The sequence below is a fragment of the Bombus fervidus genome, chromosome 16 (genome assembly GCF_041682495.2).
Source record: "Bombus fervidus isolate BK054 chromosome 16, iyBomFerv1, whole genome shotgun sequence".
Classification (NCBI taxonomy): Eukaryota; Metazoa; Arthropoda; class Insecta; order Hymenoptera; family Apidae; genus Bombus; species Bombus fervidus.
Window position 1 is genome coordinate 3088353 of NC_091532.1, and position 22537 is coordinate 3110889.

Here is a 22537-nt window from a genome sequence, read left to right on the forward strand (position 1 = left end):
TGATCGCCGATGTCTGTTCGGCTTTTTGTGACCTCTTCCAGCGACAGAGATCTCTCACGAGCGTGTCCACCGACGCGCTGCAACCACGTTTGCTTCTTCGTAAAGGACCGTGAATCTGTCGTCGTGAGCTAAAAACTTTCGTTCTCTCGCTAGCTAAAAACTTTTGTTCATCCCGTAGGCCGCGTCGAGGCGTTCGAGATTCCACGCAGGCGAGCAGCGCGAAATAAAGTAAAATAAATTTTATTATCGAACAAATTCTAACGAATTATTTGTTTGCTCTAAAATTTTCGAGGCAAGTTTTTTAATTCAGAGATTCCAAAGGAAGAATCTTTATTTAACGATTTGTAAAGAGACGGTACACGTCGAAAGAATTCTAAGGATGCAGTACACACCGGTGTGCCATCTGTCTATTGAAAATACGAAGTCTGCCGAATTACACAACGCTACCGATGCAGCAATGCGAAATCGCATCGTTGGTCGGCACTATACCTCAAAGCATTACACACTTGCAACGTGTTCGAATAAGATGAGAGATAGAAGCGAGGCTAGTTTGTTCAATCCCGCTTTTGCTTCTCGATTTTCTGGCTGTCTTTCGCGTTGAAACTGTTGAAAGCTGGTCCGACGAACCTACCGTTTCGATTTATCGTTGCCTGTCGCGATGAAAGTCTGTCTTTGTATAATTTGCTTGATTGATCCTTATGTCCTCGCGCTCAATACTATGGAAGGGAAACGTTAATTGATGAGCTTGATTCGTTTCGATTCGATGCTAAGAATATTACAGGCGGCGGACGATTCAAGCGTAGAAAGTTGGTAAATAAAGTAATAAGATAAAATGATTCGCGTTAGCGTTAATTTTCATTAAATATTTCACTGTCAGATGTTATAGTTCCTTATAGTCTTTTTAACGAAAATTTCTCCAAGAAAACTCACGCGCAATGACAGGTTTTATAGACTGCTGTAACGCTGTTTTATTTATATCATAAAATTCGCAAAGTATTTTTACTCCAATCTTTATACATAATACGTATTACGAAAGCATCGAAAAAAGCAGTTCCTGCTTGTCAGACGGAAGAAAAATGGACGATAGAAGAATAGCTGAAACGTCGGTCGACTTTTACGTGTTTTCAGCTAACAGTATCGAGTACGGTAAAAAGAAAGCGCCTGTCAATCGATAACATTCGACGAACGTAATTATCAGATCGATGTGTTTAGCAATAATATCGTCGGTCTTTAATTAACTTTCGGTAGGCAAACGTTTGTCAGTCGTTCAAGTTTCACTTTTTGACTGCTCTGGTCTTATAAAAGAATCTGAAGAAACTTTTAGTACGTTCTATATCCTAAATCTTTAATTTATCAGAAAAAGAAGAATACGAAATAAAATTGCAGAAGGAAGAGAAATTGGGTAAATATTAAAAACCACAATTTCTCTTGCCAATTAGAAATGTTCATATTTTTGGATACCTGGAGTATTCTATCTTCGAGTAGTGTCAAACGATCGAAATGTATTCTATTACAGCATTTGCTCTGGTTCGTTATTTAATCACGATGTGTTGCGCTGACGTAATTAATCGAGCTCTCGATAATCGAAAACGAGCGTGAGACGGGTTTAGATAATGAATTCTTCCTGCATTTCGCCAGCTTGATTTAACTCAACCGCGTTTTGCTTTCCTTCGAAAAGCAACGTATTCTCTTTTTTTTGTCTCGTTGTACGCGCTCGTTCCTTTCCCGGCATATATTTTGATCGACTTAACGTTCGAAAGTATTTCCGGATTGGGTGGCAGTAATTATACGGCCCCTTAAAAACGTGTAAACAAGACGAAACTTTCTATAAAACAACTTGTACAATATAACGCTTACATGGCGACCAGTTTCTTCTCCTGACGTATTTGAATACAATCGAGATCGCGTCGAAATGCTTATTTTGCTAAGAGAACCGCTACGCTATTTATGCGTTTACCTGTTTATTTATAAATAGGATACCGTCGTTCCTGGTAAATATCGGGCGAAAGTTTTTAGAAATACCAACGAAAGATACAAAACGTTCGAAAGCGTAGGAAGTAAAAAGGAAGGAAAGAAATTTTCGAATCGACACGATCGCAAATTTTGCAGAAAGTAAGCGACACGTTGCTAGAGAATTATTTTTAGTCCTTGATTTTAACTCGAATGAATCTGTCAAACGCACGTCACACGGATAATCCGTAATTCATTTGCCCTGCGTCATAACGGAAATTCATAATAGCGAAAGCTCGGATAATTTCCATAAAATGATCGTATTAATTTTCTTGTACGTAAAATGCCATCGAGTTTCGCTACCTGCCACCGCGATATTTGTTCGAACGAAACGAAGTGTAACGAAATACACAAATAGAAACACGCGAACAATCGCCAGCAGTCTTAATACCGGTTCTCGATAGCAACAGATGGACACGGTTCACGCGAAGCTCGTGCATCTGCTTTCAAGAACGAAATGACTAAATGACGAATTCAGTGACGCGTGCCGGAACAAATGCAGAGACGCGCTAGGACAAACATTCGTAGCAGGTTTGCGAGTTTCTCGAATTAGAAATGCGTGTCTCTCGCAATGACATCATACGCGGTCGTTCGAGTGAGACGATCGTTAGACCCGGATGAAACCACGCAAATCATTCCGTTCCTCTACTTACGCATTGAACCCCGTCCAACTCGACCTAAGATCGATGCTTGATCGATCGATCAACGAGTCTAATCCGACATCGACTAATAATCCGATCAATTTCACTGTCATTTAACGGGCAGCTTTGCTAATGAAAAAATTCTGCCTGTGCTTTATGCTCCTTCGAAACGGTCACGCAACATTGGAAATCTGGTTTTCCTTCGATTGGAAGCAGGATTTCCCTGTGCTGGTGATATCTGTGATCTTCTACAATGGCTCACGAAAGTATTTGGACACCTTACTACGACGTGTACATCGTAAAAGATTTCGAAATGTCGCTACCCGTTCAATATAGTCGTAATCAGGTTAACTCTGTCTGATTGATGCTAATGAAGTTTGAAATTATTGCTAATGAAATGTTTTGTACAACATACAACGAAATACATGTAGCTACTGTATGTCAGTAATTTATCCTGTTTTTATTTTTGCGTTTCTTCCGTTCGAATTACGAGGGAAGATAGAAAATAACGAAACAACGCGCAGAAAGTGAGCGAGTAGAACAGACCTGCCTAATGGTGTCTGATTACGGCTAAGGTACCTTTTTTCCGTTCTCGTCTCCGGGAGGGAACTTTCTGAACACCTGCCTCCGCATCTCGGGTACCGTTAATCTACGTATTAAATGTGGTTTCATTTCCAATCCACTGTGAGTATTACTCTTCTGCTGGGCGTAATCATCGGTTATTAAGATCGCGTACAGAAAGCAAGAGCTACGCCTTTTGCGGCCGAAGAAGTGATCTATGTACGTTGAGTGGTTTGACGTTGTACTAGATTCTTGCGCTAGATATTCCATGATAACGTTTGCTCGTCGATGTTCAATGAACGTAGGTTAAGTGTAGTATAGACGCGATAGGGTTTCGGTTGTTTGTCGGGCAACCGAGTTATTCGATTTTACGCGATTCCAGCGTTTAATCTTCAGAAGCGGGTCGCTCGCGAAGCGGCTTTTCCGATCGTTCGGCTATTTAACGCGGCGAATGTTAGGTATTTCGAGTTAAGTTACCAATGCTATGCGAGAAATATACGATGAAGATTTTCCAATTCTTATGTCGTGTTACACGTACATGTCGATGATTAAGGGGATAGTTTAACTCGTTCGCGCGAATATCGTCAATTCTCCTCGTGTACTCTTCGTCACAGCTACATTTCAATATAAATATTCGACGTCTTTCGAATCGATCGTGATTTAGTCGTTCGTTCTGCCACACAATTTAATCGCACACAATAATAAAGAGAATCTATTGCATTCGGCTGAAGCGATCTTATAGGCTGTAAGGTTGCACAGCCCAACAACGGTTCAATTGAAGCAATACTTCATTAAATACAGTGAAAGTTGCACAAATATTGCTTCGTAGAGACGATAAACGATATAATCGAGCGAAGGGGAATTGCGAGACGAAGTTGTGAGCAACGAACGACGGAGAGCGTTATTGGAAATGCGTTTCTCGGAGCAACGAATTTAGATAGCCTTTGCCGTGGAATGTTGGCTAAGCAGTTACTACGATACGCTAGATTTACTTAGATATTCGAGAAAAAAAAAAGAGTGAAACAAATCGATCGTATAATATATTACAGAAACGTATTAAATTCTAATTATTAATAAATTTACGCGTGTAATGTAAGAAAGAAAAGCAGAAGAAATTTCTATTAATGCGATTCAAATAAAATCAATAAGCTGGAATTCCTTTCGAGCTGGTTTACCCGCTACTCGAGTGATGTTCCTTCAGAATCCACTGTTTCCATTACTTGGTCGAACAGTTGCCACGTGGTGAATTTTGTAACGGAACCAATCATTTACTGTTCAAAGTGCGAACGAAACCGGGGCTCCGATGAAACCGATGAAGTGTATCATTTGATGCACTTCAGTTTCTAATAATAAGAGGACGCGTGGCACCCAATAATTTCAACCACTTACGAATACTACGTATACTATTTATGCGCGTAATGCTACTCTCTTCCGCGATCGAAGCCGCGGGCATAAATTAAACTTGGCCCACTATCTTTAACGTTCCATCACCAACGTAGTAGGCTTGTTTCTACATATTTAATAATAAAAAGTTAATGCACAATATATCCTGAACAACCATCGCAATTACATCAAAGATGGTACTGGATATCGAGGCATATTAGTACGATGGATATTCGAGTCGTTGAATATTTGTATGATCTTTATGAGATATATAGCCTCGAATACTTTCGCGAGTTTGCGTATGTCAGAATCGATACTAATCTGCTACGAACGCAACTTCAGTTTCATTTATCGAACTAACGTCGATTTCCTTTATACTACAACATAAATCGATCACGTAAATCTCATAATTAAAGGAGCCGAAACTACGAGCGAGATTTCGATGGTAATTTAACGAATATCGTAATTTCATCTAAGGATCGAGTTAATAGCGATCTTTGTATAGCGTATCAGTTTTATTGCACTTTCTTAACTCGTAACGTGTAACCCGCGTCGTTATGAAAACACGCGTTCGGGGAGGAAAACTCGTGTCATCGTCGGCTTCATTTTCGACAGGCAATAATTTAATTACATCTTCTAACTTGCCAATAAAGGTTCGGAGAAACTTTTTCGCGATAAGGATTTCTGTCTGGTTATCTATTTTCGTGTTTGCTTGTTTCAACTAACTCGAACAGCTTAATAGTGGACATTGTGTTCAAGGAAATCGTGTAAAAGTCGTGCAATTTTCCGAGCGCTGTAATTACAGCGCAGTAAAAGTTTACTTTGACTTTTTACCTAGTATTTTCCCGTTCGATTCTCGCTACGTCACGAACGTAGAAAAATATCAACGCCCCTGTTGCGTTTATTTTAGACAATTTCCTCTGCGCGAACCTTCGATAAATGAACTGATTCGGCTCGTTTAAAGAACGGGAAGACGTGTGAAAAAGTAGTCGCGATATAGATGAGTAGTCGCGGTATTTATTATACGTTGCTTGAAATAGTTTGAGGGAAAGGTGTATTTTACAGGGTGATGTGGCAACTAATAAGCAACACGTTCGTTACTTTTTCTCTGTCTTTTTCCCTTGCTTCCTGTTTACGATCTACAACGTCGTCTTTATTAATTTCGTTAGCGTATCGATTAAGATTCGCTCGCTTCTCCGAATTTTATTAGGTCGTCCAAAAAGTTTCTTCCCTTTTATATTATTTTATCGAATTACCTATGATCCATTTTGTTCTATCAAGATAAAGATTAAAACGTTCGACAGATTAGGTTTCATGTTTGTAAAAGAGAGACACTTTTCGGACAATCTGATACTATAGCGACAAAACCATCGAAAGCTTGGAACCGCTCCAATTCCTTGTATTTTATCTTCGATTAAGCACAAATCCTTCGGAAATTGCCGACGTTAGTAAAAATCTCTGGAAGATCGTCGATCGTTGGACAAAACGAATTCCAATGTCGAATTCACGACACGACTCGCCGATCACGCACGATTCTCGCGGCGGGACAGACTGCACAGGTGCACGATAGAAGCCAAGGGAAAATTGAGTTGCAGGTATCGCGATTACATCGAATACGAAGAAATATTTATGGATAGTGGCGTAGAGTGACTGGAACCCTGGAGAAGGTCGCGGTTCTGCACGTTTTCCAGAAACTCGCGCCTCTAGATGCACGAACCGCGAGAGGATACGTGTATAATGCCGTTGTTGGTACGTCGATACATTGTGGCTGTTGCGTCATTTGCAAGCCGCGGCGTATAAGTGAAAGGGAATCGAACATTTTTTCCGGGGCTCTGATTTTTTTCTCCTCTTTCTATCTCGCCGCATTTAGAATAGCGCGTGCGCCCGCGGCGATCGTGCCACATGCCGCGGAGTGCAAGGTCTTGCACGGCGAAAAGTATCGTATCCCCACGTCGCGATTCGCCGATGGAATTCCAGAAGAACGTTCATTTCACGACTAATTGTACGGAGTAGTGCGCGCAGCGCCCGCGATTTACGAAAATATTCGAACGATTATCACAGGAAATTGTTACGAATACGTGGAACGCGCGTTGTACGAAATTTGAAATTTCATTACTAACGTAACGAGACACGGCGGTGATGTTCGTAAAATTAAAAATTTTAAGATATTAGAAATTGCAAGATATTTACTGCTATTTCAATAAAATATTTTATTAACAGCGTTAATGAAACTTTCGGAAGGTTTCACATAACGAGTTAAGTATGTTTGTAAGACTAGATACTATATTACTGTTTTTGTGTTTCTTTAGTATGTCGGATAATTGAGAGCAGAATAGAATACGGCGGAATAAATTTTATTACTCGTAGTAAAAAATATTTAATTTAATGGAAATTAACAAACTCGATATTAAACGTCTGTGAATTCAACAGAATGGAGTGTATCTTGGGTAATTTGCAATGTAGTAAAATTTACTGTGCACATATTTCCTGTTCCATTACTTGTTCTCCGGTAAACACAGACATAGGTATAAACATTATTCGTTGTTTGAGGTAAATATTCGATAGAAAATCGATGGAGCGTTTGGCGGCACTGACACGTTTCGTTTTATGGAATTAATAGTTGGAAAGGAGGTGATAGGTTGCTTGTAATTTGACGAGCTATATACTTTTAGAAAACTAATTACGTTGCTCGATAAATTACATCGATACGAGAAGTATACGTTTATTCTTAATTACGTTCGTGGAATTTATATTATCTCGTTTATAAAATGGATTATCGAACGCGTCGTTTCTCCAAACGTATGACAAAGAACGGAAATGACTCGTTATTCTGGAAAATTCTCAGAAAAGAAACGACGAATCCCAGTTGAATCGAGAAAATTCCAAGACTCGTTTCAACGATAAAGAAATTGTATCAGCGTGATGTCAGTTCCAACGTATAAAGTGCACGATAGATTTAATATTAGTCTTCTGAACGGGTAAACGCAAAGAGAAGACAGACTGTTCTGCTAGTTTTTGCGGATCGCGACTTCGTGTGGTTTGCAGCGGGATTTAATGCAACGCTGGGACAAGGTGAACACGATGCAACGTGCTCACGGTTGTATGCGTGTTTCGTTTCCCACGGGCACACTGGCTAGCTAGAATCCCGCTGGAAGTTTCTCCTCTAGGTTGATAAAAAACAACGATTCAATGTCGCCACCGTTGATCCTTTTAAAGTGAAGGGAAGCCTTCGAAAGAGGCAGTTGATGTTTTAAACCTTCGTGCTGGTTTGCACCGCGACAAGTCTCCCTCCTTGGCTTTAGGGCTTCTCTGATTACTTCATTATTCCCTGATATTTGTACTTAGTAGCTGGAAAAAAGAAACACCACGATGGCTAAAGTTTTGTAATTTATTCGTTCGCGAATGATCTGCTCGATCCTTACTTTAAGAGAGAAACTATTTTTTATATCGTTGGAGATAATTCGTTCGTAATTGCTCGACGATGGTTCTTAAAATTTAAGACGCGCAGATTTCGATTACTTTTTTCAGTCGTTCCAGAGATCGGAACACGAGTCGTAAATTATATTTCGAACGTGATTTATAATTATGTTTGATCGCGGTAGTACTGGTGGTATTCGTGTCGGTTACATTGATGGAATCTTTTGCCAATGGCAAAAAAGTTTAGACGATCAGATAAGGTTAAAGACCAGATATACAGGTTTTTAAAGATAGAGGCATTAAGGTACGCGTTGGTAGAAGCCTGGTGCACTCCACTGTAACAAAGAGCGCGCGTACGCGCAATTATTTCCGTTGTAGTAATTAAGATTCTTTGTTTATCTAGCTCTTGCATTTCCTTTCTTATCAATTTACTTGAACTTCTATATTAAGACGATTAAAATCTTGACGATTGTATTTTTTAATTTTATCTAATATCGTAGGAACTTTGGAAGCGGTGAAATCTTGCTACCTCGAGCAACTCCAGTCTTTTTTCTCTTTATTGTTCATTTTTAATAGGCTTCAAGATTGCGTAATGGATGAAAGTAGCGGAGCCAGGTGCATTTTAAACTCGCCGTAATACGCGTGCGAATTTGCATGTCTGAAATTCCATTCACGGTTTATAAGCATTAAGAAATCATTTTATGCTCATTGGGTGTGAACTATGTGTGTAATCGTAAACATGGAAACCCTAAAGGACAGGCTATACCTCGTCTTTTAAATACCATGAAATTATGACATCCGAAATATGGCTTCTAAGAAAGGAAGAATTTTCACAGCCAAACGGCTATCGTCTTCAAGCAGAACCTCCGTTATGAAAGAAAAGCAAAATGGTATAAAGAAGAATAAACGTCGATCATCAAAGATCCATAGTAGTATCACACAACCGTTGTTTCTATTTATATTTTTAAGAGCCACTTTGATTCCTGCAGCCTCTTAGCCTCTTGTATACATTCATCCATTCGATGTCCTCACTGATGTTTCACAGGAAACAGACCCTCCATAGTGTCCGACTACGCTCCTATCATTCTACTGTACTCGATCTGTAACTCCGATGACACGGAAGTGCTCTTACAAGCGATACACGCTAGGATTAGCGGCTTATGTGTTACGAGAAACGTACTTTCTTTCGTCACCGAGACAAAATTCTAGTCTGTTTAGTATGGTGAAATTTTATTTGAATAAAAATCGCATTCTTTTCTTTAGAGATATATAAATATTTAGCATAGCACGACTTTTGCATAAAAGTTTTACGAGTGACTTTACGTTCTTGAGTAACGATACTATGCACTTGGGCGAATAGTTTAACAGACGATATTATAAAATCGTTACGTATATAGGTAAAATTTCGAGATCGAATTCCGCTGTTCTGCATTTTAAACCGAATCTAAATAAACCAAAATCGCGTTTAAATCAGGCGAGTTTCATAGCTCGGTCGTTCAACCTTTCGAAACGACAGCATCGCGAGAAACTTTTCCTAGAAATCGATGATTTACGATCGTTGCTTTATTCGGGACTCGTCTCGTTTATTATCCGGGATTAATCCTCCAGCACTCCCGTTTTGTTGCGACCGTACGCCCATAAAGACCGAGCTTCGTGGCCGAATAGGATCCGATGGAAAGTGATTTTGAGGACTTTCAGTCTCGACGAACGGCTGTGTCAATGCGCGAACCGCTTTAGAAAACGAGTCAATGAGTCATGCGACGGCATCATTCGCGTATTTATGAGCGGTTACGTCCGCGTTACTCGGTTTCCCACTGCACGAGCTCGTTTTGCTAAATTATTGCCTTCCATGAGCGCTCGCTCGCACATAGCCTCGGTGTTTAACCTCGCGTCGCTAACAACACGGGAAATTATGTAATTTTAATTGCAACCGAATTTCCGATGCAACAGTCGATAATGTTACTTCGTATACCTGTGATTTACGAGCTGTTTAAATCAGCTTTCAAGTTCTCCTCTATCCTAAAGATTTTCTAGTTTACGAAATATCAGACATCGTCGCGAGGTCTCGAATTTATGGGATTTTCAGGGTGTTTAATTCTCCGAAAAAATATATTACGCCAAGAATAATGTTATTGTTTCTGTATTCAGAGATAGGATCACAATAGTTGTTATTTTATTCTTTGGATAAATCCATCACACCGTTTTTCTGATCGAAAAACCTTTATTGCACTTTGTTACATGGTTTAGAGATAAAAACAAAAGAACATGTTAAACCTATCGATCGTATTTAGAACTGTCTTGTAGTTATTATTTATTGTAACTAGCGCATCTGCATATGGATGGCGAGCGCGAACTCACGTTGTAATTTTCAACAAATAACACGAAATTTAACGTTCTGTGACTTGATTAATTATCACGTAAGAATTTAGATGCTATCTAGATCGAACCAAAAGATGTCTGCTATTTCGATTCTCAAGAGTTGCCAAAATAATTTTAAAGATCGTTCGACCAGCGTAGAACGATCGATACATGGAAATTAAATTTAACACGTGAAAGTGTTATGATGATATCGCGTGATCGAGTCTAAATGAAATTGCCCTCGGAGCTGTCTCGAGTCCTCGGACGTTTCTTCTTCTAAGATGATTAACCTCCTGGAGGAAGGTAACGCTGTCGAGGAGGCGCAAATTGTATTTCAGCTGGTAATCAACACGACGTAAAAGACATCGGCGATACTTCTTTTCGAGTCGCCAAATATGGAAGGAGACCGCTACGAGAGTTTCGTGACTTTGTCCGGCTGCGCCGCAAAAACTGTGCCGTTAATGGTACCCCTAGAAGAACGTGCCTAGTTTTACAGCCCATAAACGAACGTCGTGGCCCGGAATTAGAACGTATTGTGTTTCAGATGTTATCGAAAGTAGAACGGTAAAATGTTGCCCGATATGATCGCCACCAGGAAGTATCGAACTCCTATGAAACACGTTGGCAGGGAAAACAGACAATATGCTCTTTTCGAAACAATATGTTCTCCCTTCTCACGGAAAAATTCAGCTTGCTGTTTGTCAGAAATTATCAGAAGTCGTATCGAGTAATTTTACTATCTGTTTTTAGCCGAGGAATTTTTTTCTCCTGAAATCAATGCTCGTCATAGTATGGATAAGCGATAATAATTTTTCTAACGTTTATAAATTAACATTTTCGTAAGTACTCGATTAGATAGTATATTCTGTGCTCTAATTCGATATCGATTCTGTAACTGATAACCGAGATTTACAAGGTTCAAGAGAACTCAAGTAAATTCAAAGATCAGGACTGGAATCTTAATCTAATGATTTAATTGCTATTTCTCTAGACACTCTAAGAGACTAAGAGAACTCTAAGAATACAGAAGAAGAAAAAAGAAGGAGTTCATTGCGGTGAAATTTAATGCTATTTATTATTTTCTATAATTGAAGATTGAAAATAAGTTTTTGATTTGATCTTGACAGTTTCTTTTTTTTTTTTTTTTTTTTTTAATCAATATCGTCGTTTCAATTAGATCAGATATAAATGATAGCTAAGTAGGTATGTTTCTACGCTAGATCGATGTAGAACGCGTTAAATTTGCAAAAATATCTGGATCGTCAGAAAACGAAGCATCTGTTAATAGCGAGGCATAAATCGTTGCGTATCGCGGTCGATGCCTGTGCTTAGATATCGTTTCGCTGCTCTATCTCTCCGTTGGAGAATCCCATGGTGAGATAAAGAGGCGAAACTCGTCGATCTTCTTGCTGTATTTTACAATAAACGATCTTGGCTACTTCGGATGGTTTACGATCGCCTGCAGTCAACCAACGAGCATAATCATCGCGGTTTAATAGCGAATTCGTCGTGAAACTCTCGGAGAAAATTATGCACGCATCCACCGTTCCATTTATTTTCATCTTAAGAGAGAAGGGAAAGGAAAAAGGAACGTGCACGAGGAAAATCGGTGATTAGACATTTGAATATACCGATTAAAACCGTGAATCGCACGGTGTCTCGTATCGAGATCGGTCGAATCGATCCGATGGCAAAGCAACGAGACCCATTTTCGCGGAAATTAGCGATTGGCCGTGGCAAATTTAATCGCACGTCGCTAAGAGAATCGCAAAGATCGGCAGCAAAGATAGAATCGAACTATCAAAATTATAACTAACTCTTTTTGCCCGTGTTTGGATCGTAATAAGCGTATTCAATGTAAATATAGTTATTCAGATTCGGAAATAGGTTAAATCATTTTTAACAGGTTTTTAATAGTTGAATAGTTTAATAGTCTTTTGAAGACCGCACGCTATGATCATAGCCAGAGTTTAATGTCTGAGCAAGAATCTTCTACAAGGTAATATTTTAACAGAGAAATTGAAATACCAAGAAACTTTAGCATCGCGTTAGTACTTCACGACCATTCCGTAATATCTTGGTTAAGACAAAATATCTGCTTTTTCTTGACTCTATAACTCATTCTCGTATAAAGTCGCGAGATTGCTGTTTTAAACTCAACGATTTTACAACTCATTGTCAGTTTACTTGCAGGGTAGGATTTCAACGTATGAGTTATAATACGCCAGGGCTCTTAGTGAAGCGATTAAGGTGTCGGATGGCTAATTTAAGAGGTGTAGTTTCGATTCTCGGCTGGTATTTTTCTAAATATTTCTCGACCAAACTGCGACAGATAAAAAAGACGCGAAACTCGAAAGTCTGTTCGTTCCTAGTCACTCGATATATCCTTCTATTCCACAAGACACCGACCCATCGAACGTGCTTTAAAACCTCATACGGACCTTCCACCTCGACTTCCATTTATCATCGAACTTCTCCGCTATAACTTAACTCAAGCAGACATTACAAATCGATCTCTCGATAGCTCGGAAGCGATCGAACCCGCGAAACACGAAGAAAGGAAGAGGAGATTCTCACGATAAACGTTCGAATCTCCGCGAATGATCTATAAAGAAGTAAGAAGGAACAAAGTAAGTAAATTGGCCAAGCCCAGCTCGTTCCCCGAAACGATTTCAACGAGAAGCGACTTCGGATTCACCGAAAAGGTTCGCAGGGTAGGAACAGTGCCACGCCTACGCTTATATTGGCCTACCGTTTCGCGTTCGTGTCGATTTTCCGTGGATCTGGTTGAGATATTCGCGTGAACCGGTCACGACGAACTCTCCGGGTTCGTCTCTCGACAATTCGTGTACCGATAAGCTCTTAGAAAGCGCACGGTCTCTGGATAAACGTTCGTAGTCACGGTCCACCGAGTCGGATACGGTGAATAGGTGAAACTTAATCAAAATCGTCACGGCCTATTTTGACGGAATTGCCCGGGGATCGGTCTGCCCCTTCCGTTCGTTCTAGTGATCCGCGTTTTTCGCGGAAATGGAAAGCGGTCGTGAGTTAGAGATCGCTTCGACGTGTTTCTGCCTTGTCGATCCATCGATCGGTATTCTCGTTTTGGTCCGTTCGTGATGGGAAATCGGAGCTGATCGCTTTGCTTCTAGGTTGTATAACGATGTTGAGTAACTGTTGAATTAGGATGAGTATTTAAGAGGAAATGAGATATCGAAGTGGATGGATGGTGAATACGATAGGCCGATCGAAGGTTACGTGCTTTTTTTCAGTCAGTGTAAAAAGTACGTACGTCGAAGTCAAAAAAATCGACAAAGACGCTCTTATTACATTTTCCACCTGTGATTTTCCACTATTATGTTCTCTGTAGATATTCATATCTTACGTAAAGTAATTTTTCTGTACGTCATAGCTTCCGTTCCTTTTCTTTCTTTCGCGAAAGTTCTTTTTAACGAGTATTATAAGCGACCAAATATTAGAAACGTTTTTGCTGTTTCGAATTTCCAGTAATAATCGCGTCTGAACGTTTTATGCGAACGGGTTTGACAATCGGGTCTAAAAAGGTGGAAGTCAATTTTCTTAATGGAGCAAGATTTATCGATGGCAGTTAAAAAGATACTAAATCAGTCAAAGTCTAGGAACCGACTAGAATGATTTCAGGATACCTTTCCTTTTGTATGCCGTGTTCTATTTTCATCGATCCCTCCCATTAGCCGATGAGTAACGCCTTTTATCGGTGCCACCAAACCCTGGCTATCTCACCCTTTCAATGGATCGATAAATCAATGAAAACCGGTAATATTGCGTGGCTTAGCGTTTGCTGGTTAATACCCTGAAGTACAAACTATTATTAACGAATGTCATCGATGCTGCTGGGGCACGACACGTGATGCGAATTCTCAACTAATTGGCGAACAGTCAGGTTCCAACTGATCGATTGATACGGCGAACTGTGAACCCTATCAACGCTCAAGTTTCGTTAGGAAAGCGAGGGCAACGGTCATCGCTGCTAATTGGATAAGACAAAACTGGTGGCTAAGGATGGGTGCTAACCGCCTCCGATCGAAGGACGCTCGTGGGTGGCATTGCACGAGAAAAAAACCGCTTTCCCGTGTTTTCTCGAAATGAACAATAACTCTACGAAACGCTTCGACTCAAAAAAAGATACTTGCGCGGTCTTAAGGTCCTTAGCTATAGAAACGCTAAGATTTACGATGTGTCCTCAATAAAGGTGTTTAGACATTTGGTTTGGACGGGACGTAATCGACGGCCACTCCAAATCCCGAACAATACGAACTCTAAATAAATGCTACCTATGCACTCTGACTTATTAGAGGTGTTGCAATTATCTAACTATAGGTGTAGATGATATACGACATATACCTGATACTTATAGCAATTTTGTGTCATATCGTTCGATAGTTTTGGACGTCTGTTATTATCTTCGTGTTACTTTCGAACAAAACTTTCGATGACTATAAGCATTAAAAAATTCAGTTTCTTCATCGCAACCGCTATCGTTAATCATCAGTTCGCTACTCTGTACTTTTTCATATTACATATCTTATTTTGCAATCGATGTTCTAGTTTCCAATGGCAGCTTTATCGATTTTGCATCGTGTTCGTGTTACACAATTTCTGCAAAATGCATACCTATTACGCAACACCTATCCTGCTACACAGAAGTTTAGAAGCCAGCGAAACGCTCGATGAATTAATTTCAGCGTTTTCGAAACGCGGCTTTAACATCGTTTTAAACTAAGCTCTACGCGTGTAAACGCGAGCGCGGTTTAATTGCGGTTGACGGGGCATTTAACGAAGAACCGTTTTCAAACGGCGGAAACGGTTCTTTAATATTAGCACAGGGGTTACTAGCTTCATTAGCACCGTCTATGAACGCTGTTCTATGTTCGTGCGGCAAACACCGTTCCGAGAATTTGTTTTCTACACTGTTGCTTTTTATTTTCTCTGTTTCTCCGTGAATGTTACACCGTTTCGTTTAAAGCAACCTATGGTCGAGTTGCTCCTTTTTTAATATTATTTTACTATAAATCTATTATTTCATTTGCATCGTACCTTACGTATAACTATTCCTATAACGCAGAATATTAAATAAAGTAGAATTTATTAAAGTATAAGAAAACGGTATCTAGTTGTTCCGCTGCTTATGTCTGGCTGTGTACGTGCACGATTCGATGTTAAAATCTATTAAAAAAGAAAAGGAAAGGAAGGAGAAAGACCGAAGAAAAATAGTTAAAAAAAGAGAACGCTTCGCCTGGAAAATTTTTCTCCATTAAACAGCCTCCATTATGATTCTCCTAAGCTTCTAAGCGCATTGCTAATAGGAATAACAAGCGGCGCGCGTACAGTGTACACGCGCAGCGAATAATCACGGATATATCGTCGGAGGTAAATGCTTTTGGAACCGCGTATTCGAGTGATCGTGCAAAACGGAGAAACGTAATCGCGTCCATAATTCTTGGCTGCGTGTAGGCTAATGTGTTGTACGCCGTTGCTTAGATTTTCAGGAACACGCCGACTTTTCTTGATAACACGGTTGAAGCACGCTGCCAAGGTAATCGGCCTCGACTTCCTATTCAAATCGGTACGGGCCACGATTATAGAGACTGACTGTGCGTGGATGTGTTTGCACGCCTACGCTATGAATCCGTTCAATTCGCCTGGCGAACGCGCGCCGGCGAACATCAACGCGAATCGTGTCTTATGGTTCTTATAGTCGACGATGGTGACTCCGTACACCCACGAGGAATCACCTCGCGAGACCTTTCTTCTTCTTTCCGAACGGTTCGTTTTAACCCCTTGCTGTAAAATTGGTTCGATAGAATGTTGGAAAATTTTAGAAGACTTCTTTTAATGTTTCTTCTTCCTATCGATGGTGGTAACTGTTCTTGCTGAATTCTTCTTGTAATAAGAGTTTTCTATGTTTAGAATTTCTACGCTGTTTCTCTGTTACAATTTGTTCCAAGCGATTGGAAGATAATTTATGGAGTGCAGATTTACGTGTAAACTATAATTTTGCGTTTCCAACCATCCAAGGTTTTTTTTTTTGTTTAAAGTAAAAAGAATCTCGTCGACGGAAATAAGAAAAGGAGAATGAAAAAAGAAGAAAGAAACGATCATACGGTATATTAACGGATAATCTATATCAGCAGTAATCTCGTAAGAAAAATTAGAATTTAATGTACTCGCAGTTTCATGTACACCCTCTTGCTCGTGAAGAGGAAGCCGACTACACGAGTTTTATAAAATACATTATTAACTCTACGCTGCGGTAGATGATTCAATCGCTAGACGTTGTTATTTTATCTCATAGCATCATTAAACTAATCACCATAAACTTAACATAGCTCTACAACATCGTAACATTACCGCTCTATTATTACAACATCACGAACTTTCCTCGTTTAAACTCTCTCCGGATTGAACAATATTCTAATTCCCCCTGCTTTTATCTTATCGTTATTATTCGCTATCTTTTACCATTATCCGCAACACACACAACATCCTGTCAGAAGCCAACGATAATTTAATTCATTCGTCATTCCACTTTGCCGGGTATTCTGACAGCTTTTAGAAGGACAGCCGATAGACCCAGCGACTACGACGTACGGTAACGAATTAAATTTTCCGACTGCGAGAGATTAATTTAAACCATCGTTAACTCATTTCCACTTAGTACTTATAATTGCGATATTTTTTGAGCTTCATCGCAATCGTCTTTTGCAATCTCCAACGCAACAAATCACAACCTTTCACCGATCCAGTTCTCCGAGACTCCATGCAATAATTTCATTCAGATCCATGGCTATCTAGCGAGAATCGTATCGAGATCACGTAGATCGCGCGATTTGTTTTCCATTGAGGATACAGGGAATCCGCGGACTGGCATGAAAGTCAATAACTGTCGGTCGATACCTGGCGCACGGCTACCGAGACAGCGAGCTGCCAGCGGTTTCAGCGTAACCGTAATCTCGGCGTGGATTCAACCGTGAATTATGGACTACTTTATGCCGGTTGCACGGACAAGAACGCCCCTGTCCTCGGTTCTTCCGAGCACACGCTACTCCGTCACATTCTAACACCTATCCTCCAACTTTCCCATGGATAGATGTGCTCGTTGCCGCGTTCTAGCGGTTTTTAGACTTGAACTCGACGTGGAATTAAACGATGCAGGCTTAACGAGGAGCGGAGAGGATAGGAAATCGCGTGGAAAATTGTGGGACGGGTTCAAGACATTTTTGTGGGAAGTAGGTAAGCGTGTATCCTATCGATGGTAGATAATTGCTTGGACGAGAGCGAGTTGGAAGTTTCTTCGTTAGATGAAAACAAGTTAGTGGAGAGATTTCTTCAAGATTCGTTATAGATATTAGATTAGATAGTACGTTTCTTTTCGAGACGTTAAAATAAAAGTACGATATACAAAAAGAACGAATAGTTTGGTCATGTTTTGTTTGGAGCTTCCATTCGCGGTATTCGTTAACCTGTTCCAGCATCGATAAAAAGAATTTCCATGCAAGAGTCGCTTCGAAAGTTCCAGCTCCTACAATAAAATTCCATCGATTAACGTAACGAGAAACAATGCATTTCCGGTCACGGTTATCGATCCCGAGGCCAATAAAATTTCCATATGAGTTTTCCCGCGCCCAACAGAAGCGTGTAACGTCAACTGGCGAGATTATCCGACGTGTTCCTACGCCGTTTGAAAAAATTCCATACGAGAAATCCCAGACCTACGATAAGATTCCACGCAGCGACGTAATCAATGTATAATTCTGGTGGGTAGCTGTGCAATTACTGGAAGGCCATAAGAGCCGCCATAACAGGCGTCACAACGAAATTTCCACGCGAACCGATAAAACAAGCATTACGTAACGTGCAAAAGGAAAACGGAATCGTGACTGTTGCCTTTACCACGACTGCCGTATGTCACGACAGCACGCACGGTTGTTCGCCAGATTAAGAGTCGGATTTTTCATCAATTCGCTAGATAAAACGATATCGTCGCGCGATACTTAACTCTGGTAGGACTTTCGCGCGCGTGCACGCCAGCACGAACGAACACGAAAAATGGAGACGATCGACGAGCCGAGAGGTACGCGGTCTGCTCGCGATAAACCGACGTATTCCACCTAAATAGGTCGTGCTCACGGCTAAAAAGCTGCTGACACGCTGCACCGAATCTCCGTGAACAGCGAGATGCTTGTCCACGAGAAAGTTAACGATCGATGCATCGGAGATATACCCGATGGTTGCCTTGTACTAAGATTTTTCGGACTAAAGCGAGATAAATTTTAATCCATCAAGGACCAAACGAAATAATTCAAGCGGTTCTGAACGTGTTATGGGATAAATAAACTTTATATTTGTTATAAATAACGTCTGCTTTAATCGAGACTTAACATGTGCTACGGAACGCTCGAATCACGCTAGTCGCGGCTAACTTTTTCGCGCGAAACTATCGATAATTCGACTGTTTGATTCTCGACTGACTTTTGCTCTTATTTAGGGCTATATTTATGGCGTTTTTGAGCGCGGTGACACGATTCTTTGTAATGGACCGACACGCGGAGATCGAACGTGCAAATTTTCACGTGCAATTGCACGAGGCTACAGAGACTCGTCAGAATTTCAAGCGGTAGATTTTGAAACGGTAGTAACTGGAAATGATAAAGTAGCAATAAAAGAGCAATTGGTCGAGTGTCTCACGGATACGGAGTGACGTTAAGTATCGTGCTTTGCATAACGCGACACTCGATATACTGTCGCGTACCATAAATCGAGTCTGGAGAAATGTCATGTAAATTGAACGGGCTGTCGGAATGTTCGTCATCGGTCAAGTATATCCATCACTTTTACTCGAAGAACATAAACGATCGTGATTAGCGATAGCACCAGAGTCGAGCTTTACTGCCACTATGGCCTACTTCACAGTCATCGCTGGGACAACATTATTATTTCACGTATATACAGAGAATATGATTTTCTCCATGCGTATTTAACACCGCGTTGATCTTAAATATTGAGAATTTTTATATCGAAGAATCAAACTATCGAAGACTTCAAGTATACGAAGTTAAACTAACGCAACAACTAGATTTAATATCGTTTGTTTCTTTCGGAACATTGTCAGTCTCTGCTACTTATTTTTAAACGATCATAATTTCCTCATAATTTTCATATTTAAATACAAAATACATCTTAATCAATATCGTCCATCCCACGAACAATTTTCAAGTAGCAAGTAACACGTAAGCGCAACAGGAGGACGTGGGTTTTATTTCTTCTCGCAGACTCTGTTTTATAATTGAAAATACGGTACCACGAAATAATCATACGATTACATCCCTAATCGATCATCCGATACCGTTGCGAAACATCCTCGATACGTCATCGAACGCATCATTACGATAGCTTCTCTCTGCACGCTACATTTCCAGCATCGCAGCATCTTCTTTGGTCGGTGGCCTGTTATAGCACGGAGCTTCACTTACTCGAGATAGTAAAGGCATTCCGTAAATTCTGCGAAAACTGTTACTCTAACCTCAAATCTGACCAAGCTTCCGCGCGTATCTTGCAGTTGGTACTGCTTATCCATCGCCACACGCTTAGTTAAACGTTTACGTAAGCCGAATGATTACGTGGTTCGAAGAAAAAAAACACCGAGGATGATTGCACGGATCCTTTAACAAGTTCCGACAACTTGTACAAACTAACGGTGTTGACCTGTTTCCAAGAATTAGTTTTTATTTTCTGTAGACAGTTACCAGAATCTGCTGCAAGAAGAGTCGACCAACAGGAAATTAAGAACGAATGTTTTATTAATTTCTCGTACGCAAAAATTGAAAACTTTTATGGGAAGGAAATATGATCCAGTCGTGTAAAATCTCGCAATAAACGAACAGCGATCCTAGCTTTCGGTTTTTGCCGCAATCGCTAGAATATCGGTCGTTCGAGCTACGTTATCGATTCGCAAATGGAATCAACGGCGATTGATAATTTGCAAGATTAACGGTCCATTTGTCCCAAAGTTGCTTACAATCGAATCACCGATCTGATAACCACGGTTTCATATCAGAATTCTTGCCGGGACAAAAATTCATCCATCGGTAAAACCGAATCGCGATTGCAGGGTAGGAAATAAGTACTCGACTAACTCGATGTAAAGTCGGAACAAGGAACAGAGCATGTGGCGTATTGTTCTATGATGTATCGGCACGTGTTTGAAACTTTCTACTATAAAAGCAGCGTAACGCCGCGCGCTGCGCTGCTCCGAGATGGAGCGATCGAACGTCGTCTCGAAAATCTTTTTCGATGCGTGGCTCGATAGTTCAACAGATCGGAAACTCAACACCGTTACATTTTCTACGAAGTTAGCGGACGTTGAACATAAGCCGCGTTTCCTCGTTGATTTTTAACAGCTTCGATCACCGACCGACAACCACTCAATTTTACCGCTTCGAGAACTTTCGATTTCCGCTAGATCATCGATCTCGATAATAATTTTACCGATTTGTTTTAAGAATATTCACCGACATATCGATCCGTTCTAATAGAATTGTTAAATGTTTACGATTTCTCCGAGATCGATCCTGTTTTTCGCACAGCCCGCCGACTTCAATTTAGTGAAATGTAACTTCGTGCCTGAAGATTTAGATAACTTTTCTAATATGTATTTATTCCGTTACGCTTGATACTTTCGATAGCATTTTTACGGGACGTGCTCCCTTGGACTTTCCACCGTTATCGTATCCTCTTTTTTCTTTCTTTGTAGCTATTTTGATATGAATATAGAACGCGGGAAGATTATTCCGCAAATACTTGGAAAAGAAGTTGGTTCTCCGATTAGAAGATCAAAAATATACGACACAGATCGAGTTTGCACGAGCAGACTATTTTACGAATATTTCGTGCTATGTATGTATTTAGAAAAGGAAATGTCCGTTGAACGATATCTAGCTAGTCAAGTCGAAGGCTAGTGAAGAATGTTTGTGACCATGGGAGAGTCGTGTGTACAGGAAAAAGTAAACTTCACGGGAATGTAAAGAGAGTCCAAGTATGCACAAGCTGCATAACGTGGTACTTTGTAGCGTAACTTCTAAGGATAAGTTATGTAAAACATACTTTAAATGCATTTCTTTCGACTGAATTTTTCCATTTCTTTATAAATATGTAATTTATTCGAATGTTTGTAATATTTTCGAAGGAAAAGGTACGAACGCGTGACTCTGGTTACAAACGAAGCTCGTAGGACAAATTGAAAAAGAACGCAAGTGTCAGCGAATTCGACGCGTAGAAACGTAGATGTCGACTTCTACGGTAACAGCTAACAAACAGAAATTCAAGTTCTTCCTGTAAATATTTACACGTCTCTAAGAGTAAAGCAATATATGTTCTATTCCTCTACTGGAAGATAAGGTTCATTTTTTTAGAGAAATCATTCTTTATTATTTAAAGTCTTTATCTTTAAAAGTGGTCGGGGCGGTCACGTACGAAGTATCGTGTAGCATTTGAGGAAATCTATCAAATACTTTTATCGTTCGTAATCGCTTATCTCCGTGGTATCGTCCTAAATATATCCCTATTATTTACTTACAAGAATCTCATAACAGTGCGATACGCGATATGAAATGTTAAAAGTTTAACTGACCGTGACTCATGACACCAATTATCTATCAAACCTCTAGATTCGATTTAGATATTCGAACAAAGGTAAAGCAACGTCATTTATTCCAACAAACGTGAATTAATCTAAATGAGCCATCTGAAATTTCTAAATTTCCAATAGACGCGTCTCGAATAAACTAAACTTCTACATCAATCTGTTGGAGATCGTATGAAAAGCCGCGCGTCCTCGATGATCTCGTTCGAAACCGCTAGGTTTTCCACGGTTGATGGGTGTGTACTTTCCCGGCTATAGAAATCGAAGTTAACCGACACCGGCAAGAAAATCGAATCCAGCGATCGAAACAAATTAGTGGTCTTTTTCTCTTTTGGCTTTCACGCAATTTTCACTCGAAGAGACGAGGCAGGTGTGTCTCTCCGTGAACGCCTCGATTCGAATTTCCTCCCGTGGTCTTTCTCCGTAGTTCAATACCCGAACACCGTCTTAACCGCGAAACGCCAATTATGTTTTATCTAAACGTCGA

General features: G+C 40.2%; 1 protein-coding gene across 10 annotated transcripts in view; it reads left to right on the top strand.

Annotated features, from left to right (window-relative positions):
• LOC139995526 (uncharacterized) overlaps positions 1 to 22537 on the top strand; it is a 261227-nt gene that overhangs the window by 28221 nt on the left and 210469 nt on the right. The window lies entirely within an intron of this gene.